Source organism: Corylus avellana, chromosome 3, assembly GCF_965113065.1.
Source record: "Corylus avellana chromosome 3, dhCorAvel1.hap1.2, whole genome shotgun sequence".
Lineage (NCBI taxonomy): Eukaryota > Viridiplantae > Streptophyta > Magnoliopsida > Fagales > Betulaceae > Corylus > Corylus avellana.
This window is the reverse complement of record NC_142492.1, coordinates 7,417,944-7,427,931: the sequence shown is the minus strand read 5'-3', so window position 1 is coordinate 7,427,931 and position 9,988 is coordinate 7,417,944. Positions and strand designations below refer to the sequence as shown.

Genomic DNA, 9,988 nt, shown 5'->3' with positions numbered 1-9,988 from the left:
TTAGGTCCCTATCATCCCTCTTTTTAAAATGTATATAAGAATTACATGTATTTTGAATATTTATCAGTTAATTAATTAATAAATTAAATTAAAAGAAATTCCTCTAACTGGAGGAAAATTTTATCATTCTGTACACCATTGACTTAATGAAAGCAACCCAACCAAAGGCTTAAATGCTAAAATTTGCTTTACAGTTCTAGCAAATGCATGTCAACTCATGCGCAATGAAACCTTAGCTAGTATTATGTCCTCATTAATTCTCTTTCATGTGTTCATATATCTGATCGATATTATGACAAGTCTCCTTAATGCACACAAAAAAAACAAAATTACATCACTTTAAGGAAGATGTATTTATTCACCCAATCAAAGCTTCTAATACCCCCACCAAAAAAGAAAAAAAAAAAAAAAAAAAAAAAAGCGGTCATCACTCATCAGATAATCTCTAATTTATGGCTCAAGCCAAAATTTAAATTTTATTGTTAGAATCACTAGTAATTTGAACAAAAAATATAAAAGAGTCCAATGAAATTTACTTGTTCAATTAAGTCTCAAACAACTTATTTTTCTTTTCTGACAAGTGAATCCAATAAAAACTCTCAGATTTACTGCTTGAATGGTTAGCAATTTGGGTAATAAATGGTTGGGCACTTAATGCTTGTTCTTTGTCAATTCATCATATAAGGAGAGTACTTGAGCTGTTCATGATCATCACAAGCAAGTCCTTGTATTCATCAGGCCAGGGTGCAATGATGGCAGGAAAAATCATAGCAGTATTATTCCCACTAATGGCAACCTGTTCAATGTTCTTGAGTTCGGCTTGGAGCTACGAGGGCGAATGGAAATTGATGGAGAAAAGCATTGGAATTTCAGCAATGCACATGGCATTGTTGCCAAGTGATCGAATCATTGCGTTCGACAGAACAAACATGGGTCCTTCCAATATCACCTTATCAGATGGGAGGTGCCTACATATTTCAAAAACCATCGACTGCTTCGCTCATTCCGTGGAATTCGATCCTGCTGTCGGCAAAGTCCGACCGCTCACAATTTTCACCGACACATGGTGTTCTTCCGGCGCATTGTCTGCAGATGGCGTCCTAGTGCAGAGCGGCGGGTACGGCGACGGCGATCGGGTTGTTCGGTATTTCAAGCCATGTGCAGATTGTGATTGGGGAGAGGATCCGAGTGGTTTAAGCACACGAAGATGGTATGCGTCGAATCAAGTTTTACCAAACGGGAAAATCATTGTTGTTGGCGGCAAAGCTGAATTCTCGTACGAATTTATCCCAAAGAGCTCGAAATCCGATCAAACACTTTACCAGCTTCCTTTCCTTAAAGAAACCATGTATTCTAGTATGGTTCCCAACAATCTCTACCCTTTTCTACACCTCTCTCCGGACGGAAATCTTTTCGTTTTCGCAAACGACCGTGCAATTCTTCTCGACTATGTAAACGACAAGGTTCTTAGAAGCTATCCGATTTTGCCTGGTGGGTTTTCAAGGAACTATCCCAGCACTGGGTCTTCAGCACTTCTCCCGTTAAAACTCTCAAACGGCGGTACCCCAGATGCTGAGGTTGTCGTTTGTGGTGGGACATTGCCGAATTCGAATGTCAAAGCCAACGCCGGAGTGTTTCTTCCGGCGGCTAAAACGTGCGGTCGGTTGGTTATCAATGCGGAAAATCCGGAATGGGAAATGGAAGAAATGCCGTTGAATAGAGTGATGGGTGATATGATCCTGCTGCCGACAGGAGACGTGTTGATCATAAATGGCGCGGCAAAGGGAACCGCCGGTTGGGAAGTAGCGACAGAACCGGTTCTGAACCCGGTTCTTTACCGGCCTAATAAGCCTAGAATTAACGACAGTGTTACGAGGTTCGAGGTTTTGAGCGCCAGCAAAATCCCACGTCTCTATCATTCCTCCGCACATTTGCTCTCCGACGGTCGGGTTTTGGTCGGAGGGAGTAACCCTCACAGAAACTACAACTTCACAACACTCTATCCAACTGATTTAAGCCTCGAAGCCTTCTCTCCGCCGTATTTGGCAGCCGGTAAATCTCGGCCGTCCATCTCTTGGGTGAAGCCTGGTGCAGAGCTTGTTTATAACCAGAGAGTTTCCTTAGGGTTTTACTCGGCGGAAAAAGGTGACCTTGAGAAGACGTACGTGACAATGGTGGCTCCATCGTTTACTACACACTCCTTTGCCATGAACCAGAGGCTGCTGGTTTTAGCTCTTGACCGAGTGAGTGAAACATCTTCCGGGAGCTTTGTGGTTGAAGGCAATGCTCCGGCCACCGCAGCGGTGGCGCCGCCAGGTTACTATCTTCTGTTTGTGGTCCATGGTGGTGTTCCTAGTAATGGGACGTGGGTCCATATCAAGCACTAGTGGTCTAGTAGTTGTGCTTCTTGAATCGAGAATTAATGGCTTATGAGCATTATAGTACTTGAATCCTAATTATGGCTTAAGCCTTAATTTCTATATGCGTTTCCTGTGGGATCTAATAATTAATGTATATCGCTGCCATCACTTGCATCAATATATGTGCATTGTTTTCCTTCTAAATAATATGTTTGGGTCTAAATTAATAATGGATCCGTTCTTGTAATTGTTGTCTTATTTCCTACTTTTTTTTTTCTTTTTTTAACTAAGGATTAATTGAAAACTCGACAAAAAAAAAAAAAAAAAGTACAAACAACCCCTAAAACTGACTACCTAAAAGCCCTAGAAGTTCACATGCACAGGCAATCTACTACAAGCTAAGCAAAAATGGACAAGTAAAAGTAAAAGATTATATTAGAAAAGGAAAAGAATTAAAAAAAAAAAAAAAAACCAAAATCCAATTAGAGAGGGATTAATAAAAAAAATTTCATTCATGTTTAAAAGACTTGACTTTGAAAAATAAGTGATGCTAAATATCATAGTTTAATCCAATAACTATTCTACAATTTTTTTTTTTTGAGAAAACTATTCTATAATATTGACGTGGCAGTCATAACCAACCCTTATATCAATTTTTATTAAAAGAATAAAATTCAAGAGTTAATTGAGACTGCTGCGTTAATATTATATGATAATTGTAGAATATAAATATGATATATAATATTACATATCTAAAATTAGGCCTGCGGAAAAAAAATTCCGACCTTCCTTCCTCTGACCCGCTTTCAACCCAAACGGGTTGTGCTCCGATGAGGGCAAATCGGGTGGCCAAATAAATTTTGGATTTCCTACCTAATTAGTCGGGTCAGAAGGATTCTATTGGTAAAATTTTACGCTTTTCAACCCAACCCACCTCTTTAAAAGAAACCTTTACCCTTTTGTGAATGTAACATCTTCTTCCTACGTTCGTCTCAAGCCTCCAATTTCAAGCCTTCAAAAATCTTATTATTTTAATAGCTTAAATTAATAAAAAATTATTAAATTTAATAATTTAATTAACATTTTACAATATTTGAATTAACAAGGAAAATAAGAATGGTTGTCGTTTGGCTATAAAGCAAATGGGAAAAAGAAAAAAGGGCTAAAAAAAAGGTATCATTTTGGATAGAAATTTGGCAAACGACAATTGGGTAGGTGACAACAAAAAGGTATCATCAGCTTCATGTTCGGAAATTCGGTAAACTTGAACCATATCTGTTATGTCTTCTACTCATGTTAGAAACGATCCAATGGGATGTGTTGGGTTGGGCCTCAGAATATTTCTCAGCCCAATTGGGCTGCGTTGACAAAATGTCAAATCTTTGGAACCCAATTGACGAAGAAAATGTAACCCAATTGGCCAATTTAATAACATTTTGCACTCATGAATCAAAAGTTTAACCTCATATTTGCTTTAAACTGTCTTCAACATTAGGGGCAAAAGTGGAACACCAACACCCCCCCCCCCCCCCCCCCCTTTTTTTTTCTTTAATGAAAAAAAAAATTAAGAAAGAAAAGAAAAGCATATATATATATATATATAAAGCTACGAGCAACCATATCAGTCTCATTCGTAGGAATAATCATGAGCATAAAGCTCTTACAAGCAACCATAGCTAAAGCTACGAGGTTACAAACGTCATAAATAACGTATTATATTTCAGACCCAAAATCAATTTACTAACTCATGACTAATCTACATATTAAAAAACAGATTTGTGCTAAACAGACAGAAACTAATGCATATGTAGTGCTTATTCCTCGAAACTGAGGATAGACAAACCCCCAGCAAAAACTCTTCCTTCTCGACCCGAAAGTCAGGATAACGTTCACATCCACAACCCAAAGATTTGGACCATAGCAAAAGAGCCTTCTTACAAGCAAAAAACGGAAAATAAAAGCGTACAGAAAAATAAAGGGACAAAACAGAAATACAAACAGAATAGAAAAAATTGGACAAACAACAAATGGAAACCAACAGAACAGGGAAAAAACTGGAGAATCACACTAAGTGGGAAATGGTAGTCGAAAGGAAGCTGATTGCGTGCTGGCTGAAAACCAACGCTGAAGGTGGCGTTGGAGCTCATTGCTGTGGGACACGAGGAAAGACCCGACAGCGGACAGTAGGTGGTAAAGAGGGCGTGGAAGAGATTGGCGTCGCACACAAAATAAACTAGGGGGAGTTTGAGTGAATCCCCCAAGAGCATCACCTACAAAGTGTGACAAAAGACAACACACCAAAATACACGGCAAAAGACAGACATAAAGGAAAGGAAATAAAACAACCAGAAATGAAATAAAAAAAAATCGGAGAGAACCGAAACCAAACCACATTCGGAGAGACGGATCCAGTGCAAAAGGTGTGATAGACACTGGCGGATCTGGGTAGCAAGGTGGTGAGCACGCGTCGAGGTGGACCAGGAAACAAGCGGTCGATCGGGCAGGACATGAACTGGAGCCAAACCTGACCTAGCAACAGGCGCGGCGAATGGAGAAGGGCGGAAGATCGGCCTCCAAAAAACCTTAAAATCAGAAAAGGAGCAGAGAGGGAGGGAGAGGAAGAAAATGCTCAAAGAGCAAGGGACATCAAATATAAATAGGCTAGTTCTAGGACGGGGGGAGAAGAGGATAAGGGAGAGGAGAGGGGATGGGGGTTCTCCCCCTCTGACGGCGCTCTTTGCTAGAGATAAAGCCCTAGCGTTAATGTAATTTCTCAAACTTCTCTAAAAGAAAAGCATATATAAGATTACACTTGCAGCCAAATTAGTGAAAAATGGATCGGGATTAGCAGCCAGCCTAAGCTCCTCAAGAGTGAGACTTTCGACCGAAGCCAGTTGTCTAAGTAAGTTTTCGTAGAATTTTGAAAGTTGATTAGATAAGTAAACTCTATTTGAGCTTTTTCTCAATTAACTGTCTGAATTTGTTACGATTTGCGCAACCAATTGCAGATATTTCCATAAGAGAGAAGATTAGAGGACAGAACAGTGAGCAGCAGCCCCAGCTGACATGCTTGTCACTAACCCCACCTTAATTGACAAAAACCATGCATGCACCTTCCACTGAAATGCTGAGACTTCCGTGAAGTGATTGACCCTTTTAATTGACCTAGAAAGCAATTACTTCTGTACCTTTTTCTCAAAAAACTATCATATTTGATTTGGAAAAACTGGTTAACATATTTGAAAAGGTTTAAGGGCAATGATATTTGCGTACGGTATATAAGTAATTTCTTTCTTTCTATTGTGAAATAGAATCCAGTACTTTATGAAGAAAGATAGTGTGAAAACGTTAAAGAGTATATTCAATGGGTAAAAGTCTACAGCTAAAACTTTTCTTGTGTTGGAGTCTACAAATTGCTGTTGACGCATGCAAGAAATTGTTATGAGAGAATATAGTTTGGAGAAACCATTTTTAATAGGAAAATGCTTGAATTACTATGTTTTTCGATAATTCTCTTAAAAACATATATGACATTATCTTAATGGTAAGTAAAAAAAAAAAAAAAAAAAATTAAGCATAAAAATTGTACTATCTTTAACAATACTGATCTTTCTAATAGAGTCAGTTGGGCCTGTACGTGGACCCAATACCCAGTCCATCAATCAACCAACTCATCTGAGAATAGCTGCATGACACCATACTAGATCCTCATTTGTCACATCAATAACCGTTTTCATTCATTGTTTTATTTTGTGTGGCCTTAATCTGTGTGTGACCCCTTGAAATGACCTAGTCACTTGTTTGACCTATTTCCTAACATTTGTATGTATTTTTGCATTGTTTTATTTCGTTTTGGGTCTGTTGTTAAAGAGCCCACTCATTTTTCGATTTTTGGTTCCCCACTCTCTCTTCCTTTTAGATCAAAAATGGTAATGATTATTCCTTATAACCCCTTTTCTTATTTAATTTTTTTCTTAAAAAAAAAGAAAAGAAAACCGTTTTCATGCTTCATGTCATGATTCAATTGTATGATAAAGGTGGTGAGAATATTTGCAACAAGAAAATCTCCGATAAACGTGTAACACATATTAGATTGTTAATTACGGCAAAATATGCTATAAAGGATAGCGGTCATAAGGTAAAATGAGATTTTCGTCTCATTCCTTTGTGAAGTATCTTTGCTTTTTCTAAAATTATTCTCTTTAATTCTTACTAACTTGAGCATAGAAATTATTCCATTGGCCCACTCTGATGAAATCTCGTACTACGTCTCAATCGTAGCTACTGTTAGTACATTCAAAGTTATATTCATTGTATCAAAGTCTTCAAACTTCGGATCATTCATTCAAGGCCCATAATTTTTTCAATGTTCGGTGGGATGTCAAAATAATCGTGTGGAAACTGTGACACCTATGTGGTTTCAGAACAGATCTGTAGCCGCCCACAGAAATCATGTGTATTGCCTGCTGGTTTTTCTTATGTGTAAGAATTAAAGTGAAACTCTACACAGATTTTCGGAATAGGATTTAGTTAGCTAGGGGTAATTTTGCCTTTTTACTTTTTAAGAGGACATGAAAAAATACATCTTTTACTATAACTAACTGAATATTTTCCAATTCAAATGAAATGGAAAAAATTCTAATTTCAATTTTTTTTCAATTTTATACTTTTAAGTACTTATTCTTTAATTAATGTCGTAATTGCATACGTCAGCTTTTCAAAACAACGGTTTTAACTTTCAGTTTGCTTAATTATTCTTGAAGCCCTACGGATTTCTTTTTTATGCAGTAGGCTCTCAAAAATCAAAATTTTATTTTTTCCACAAAAATTCCTGTTACCGCCTCTCAATTTTTTTTTTTTTGAGCTTCTGGGGCACATGAAACTATGGGAGGATCTATACAGAATTATGTTCGTTGTTCATTCATCACACTTTTTTCATTCCAAATCATGAAGTAGCTAGTAGAGCGACCGTTGGTCTCGGGGGGATGTTTTCCTTCTCCAATATACTTTTGATAAAGAGAAATGTGGGACATAGCATATCATTTGTCAACCGACGCTACTTTATTTACAACGTTGATTTAATCAAAACTACTGTGTCGATTCCTTGCGTGCGTGCGCGAGCGCGTCATCCAATAATTCTGATATTTATCCTTTAGAATTCGAAAGGGGTACAAGGGGTGAAGCTAAACAGCACGCTGGCGTGACACGCACGCTAGTGTAATTTTTTTTTTTTTTTAATAATTAAAAGAAAAAAAAAAATTACACGGGTGTGTCACGCACGCTGCGTGCTGTGTATCACAGTCCGGGAGATGAAGGAGCAGAGCTTTAATTGGAGTACTGTTTTGAGTGTTTCAACAGGCCTCCAAGTTGCACTGAGTACTACAAAAATTATCTACTCGGTCACCGTTAAAAACGCATCCACCTCTCTCATTTTGGTAGAAAATCTTAAAAGAATAATAATAATAAAAAAAAAAACTGTCTTTTGATTTTTTAAATATCTTCAAAAATAAAGAAATAACATTTTTAATAGGCGCATTTTTCAAACCATTTGATGCATGGAGACCTGAATTCATATAATGTTAAAAACTAATCATGATAGATGCATTGATACAAGAAGTTGAAATGTCATTACTCCATACCGAATTGGGGTAGCCCTTAGCTTCCTCTGTCCGCATAATTTGTCACAATCCTTAACACTACTTGTGCCGCTTGGCCAATATAATTAAGAATAAATTTTTTTATAAAGTAATCTATCTATTAACATAAATTTAAAATATAAGAGTAAAGTCAATAAAAGACTCTCATTAATGATACTATAAGTTGGAATATTGTCCTTACCCTAATTAGGTGGTCCTAGCCGGGTGGATCCACAGAAATTTAGTAGATATATATCTCATGATCATCCATTTTTGATTGATGTCATTCAAAATTTCCATGTCTAGGAAAGATGAAACAGGCTTGGATAATTATGCACTAATCTTTGACAATTTATGCCGTGTGACCATTGCAGTTTATGTATCACCATGCGTTTTAGCACCTAATTAAGTCTTTGTCATTTTCTTTACTCGGCAATATTGAAACGCGTTATTAGAGCGATACTCACAATACCCATAATCTAAACGCCTCACACGCTCGGAAAACATGATGTCCCAAGTGATTTTCATATATATATATATATATATATATATATATATATATATATATATATATATATTACTGTGTAATAACGTACAAAACGTTACTCTACTGTGCACCTTTGGCTTTGGGCGACCATGCCTAGAAAAGATGAAACAGGACTAGAGAATTATGCTTAATCTTGACAATTTGTGGCGCGACCATGCCTAGAAAAGATGAAACAGGACTAGAGAATTATGCTTAATCTTGACAATTTGTGGCGCAGACCGCAGACCGCAGCAGTTCGTCAACCATGTCCATGTACCAAGCCATGCGCGAATCACACCTTTCCTTTTGCGGTGGGTGACTTCCCCTATGCTTTGCTTGCTGATAGAATTCAAATTGCAATGTTGTTTAAGGGCATGTTTCATGTGCCGGGCTCGAGCTCTCTGAATGTCGGAGTAATTTAACGCACAGATTGTTAACAATATGGGCATGAATGTGAAAGAGTTTTTATAGAATTTAATTGTCCAAATATGATGAAAATTGCCCGAGATTTACTCAAACAGACGATGGCTATAAACGTTCCCATATCTTTTGTGAATTTTCAGGTTCCTAAAAAGCACGACCGTATGATAAGACCATGGATTGTGTTGACCACGCCATGAGGCTGATCAATTACAAAGCTGAGTGGCAAAGATGAACTTCATTAGGCTGCACCTAAAGTCATGCATTGTGCGTAGAAATCAAGATATATATATGAATGCACGCGTGAAGATGTGAGACTTGACGTTTGGAACCATATATTCCTAAAGTGGAGTTTTTAAATATTAATTAAAAAAAGGTTTTGAAAATAATCAACTTTAGTTTCCTCTTTCTGTCTTTTTCTTCGTTCACAAACAAGATTCGACCTCGTGTGAACGGAAGACAAAAAAATGTTACATATATATATTCTCCCTCTTATACTTTTAAAGTGATTACTTTGACTTGTTACTAAAAAATTATAATTAATAATTGAAAAACGTTACCCCGACTTCAAAAATTTGTTTATCACGATTTATACAGAATTAATACTATGAAGCAATAAATAATTCAATCACCCAAAATATATAAAGCAATATAGAGGCAGACACAAATATTTTGGTAATGATGAGAAAACTTTTTAGAAAACGATCTAAAAGTAAAACATCTCCGGGGCAGCCAAACCCAGAAAATTACTATCAAAAAATTATCCAGATATTACAGACACTAAGAACACTTATAACCATTTACAAGACCTTGGCTCTGTAAGATTGACAAGCCTACAACTCGTTTCCTTACTCACAATCTTCTTCAACGTGATTCTCTTTTACTGGACCCTTCCGATAGACTTCTCAACCGTAGATTTATCAAAAAAATAACTAAAACTTTAAGAGATTCAATTTAACGCTCACAAAATATGATCTATCTTAGCACAGCCTCCGACGAACTCTCTGGGGGCGAAAATTCGTGTCTTTATCTTTTATAATGATGTG

General features: G+C 37.0%; 1 pseudogene; it reads left to right on the top strand.

The window, feature by feature from the left end:
• Positions 1 to 622: 622 nt before the first annotated feature.
• On the top strand, positions 623 to 2,571 carry LOC132175793 (aldehyde oxidase GLOX pseudogene; annotated as a pseudogene).
• The last annotated feature ends 7,417 nt before the right edge of the window (positions 2,572 to 9,988 follow it).